The sequence below is a fragment of the Aplysia californica genome, unplaced genomic scaffold (genome assembly GCF_000002075.1).
Source record: "Aplysia californica isolate F4 #8 unplaced genomic scaffold, AplCal3.0 scaffold00474, whole genome shotgun sequence".
Classification (NCBI taxonomy): Eukaryota; Metazoa; Mollusca; class Gastropoda; order Aplysiida; family Aplysiidae; genus Aplysia; species Aplysia californica.
In genome coordinates, this window is record NW_004797744.1 from 123,441 (window position 1) to 125,585 (window position 2,145).

The following is a 2,145-nucleotide window of genomic DNA, read 5'->3' on the forward strand; positions in this document are numbered from 1 at the left end:
AAGACGCATTAACAATTTTTAGTTTGTTAGGAATTAAGTCTTGGCTAAATTTGCCCAGGTGGCGGCTGAAGCCTACTCGTATCGATTTTAGGACCACCCACCAAGGAATCTTTGACGTGCGTAACTTCCACACGGGACTTTCGAGATTATTCGCCCTTACCAGAGAAGGCAAAGTGTTACCTACCCTAAGATCGGGGTGTGGCTGAAAGACAGCGGTTATGAGAAGGAGGCAAGACGACAATACATGGTCAGAGCTGAGGAAAGGAGGTGAAGGGAGAAACGCTTTTAGAAAAAAAAAAAATTCCGCCGCGGACAGGCTTTGAGCCCGGGACCTATTGAATGAGAGGTGAACATCGTAACATTTAGACCGAGAGAGGCCCGATTCAGCTGTTTATTTTTTTGTTTATCGTCAACTGAGCTACGGCGTTTATTGTTTATGTTTCACTTCAAAACGGACAAACTAAAACGACACATTAGATCGATGATCGGACTTACAATGACTGCTAAACGGCCCACCACTACACCCACCCCCTAAAAAGCATAAGACCCCCCCCCCCGCCCCACACACACACTCAAACCTAAATTTTTAAAAACCAACAACAAAACACTTAACTTAATCATTGCCTTTCTCACCATGGATCAGAGTATAAGCCACCGACAAGCACAAGACTTTCAAGTTTTTTTCTTCTTGGAATAGCTTCTTGACCTTAGGCATACGTCACGTCTTTCCATCCTTCTGGTGCAGACTCCTCTGCCTACGACAATCATCCGCGAAAACAAAATGGACGTGTTTGCTTGCGTTTCCGAAAAAACAAATCTAGGCTCGGGTGGCTAGCCCCTCGTCAAGTGCCTCTAATAGGTAGAACAGACCTACATACAAGCAATCCCGCGACAGCTGTTTTCTCATATTATAGTGTTTTTTTTTTCTAAATCAAATTATCACAAGTTCAAATTCCACAAAGGAAGTCCAAATTTAGGCTACACCTAAAAAGTCCAATTGCACAAATGACATTGGCCTACCAGTAAGAAAACACATTGTCCTAATATTATAACAATAGCAGGTTAAAAAATTATTAGCTATAGATCTAACCCCCCCCCGCACACACACACACTATAAAGGTAAAGTGAGGAACTAGATCTATCATGGACTGAAAAAAAAGGGTAAAAATAATATTATAATCCACAATAAAAACAATTTCGCTTGTGATCTGTGGTAAGAATGTAAGAGCACCGTGCTGATCTCAGCTGCGTTTCTCCCCTCCCCCCCGCCCCCACCCCAGTGATTGACCCTTCCCGATTCGACTTTATCGTTGGCCTAAACAGGACGGTGAAGGCTACTACAACCTGCTGTCCATTTATTGGTTAAGACAGCGCCACGGTCAAGCAAGTGTCCAGTTCAAACTTGAGCCGCAGATTGTGCGTGATATCCTTCTACAGTTTATTGGGCGTTCAAGAAATTACTGCTGTTGCATACGTTCCACTTGCGTGGAAAAAAGAGCTGACACAAACTTGTTGACAATAGAAACTAGATAAAGCATCTAGAAGCCTACGGATCAGGATCTGGTTAGTTAGTTAGTTTGTTTGTTTTTAGTCGAACTGTGGAAGGGTGTCGCAGGTATTCACGAGATCTTGTGTTAACCTCAGCAAATTGGGAATTTAACTTAAACAGGTGGGTATTGACCAGTCAAAAGATAGAATTTGAGTAGTGTTTATTTCGAAAAGTCAGTAAGGATTGGTTTACATACAACATTTTTTAAATTACTCGAGTAAGTAAAATAGTAATTAAGTATAAGTAAAAGTAACAATTTAACCGAATAGTTATTGAGTATGCTGCAAGTACAACTTCCTTTTTCCTTATGAATAACATTTTCATATCAAGTACAAGTCTCGTTATGTTCATGATATTACATCAGAGTCAGAGTAATAATTATACATGTATGTAACCATTGTATCATCCATCTTTGATCTGACTGAGGGCAGGTCAAAAAAAAAAATTCTCCGATGAATTAGTGCAGCATTTTTAGGGTAAACAAAAGGAGCCAGGATTCTGAATAAATTTAAGGCGCTCGTATTTGACAGATGAAACATGAACATGCTTATGTCCACCTTTGCTCAGAAGCCATACTATAGTCTTTGGTGGAGCAA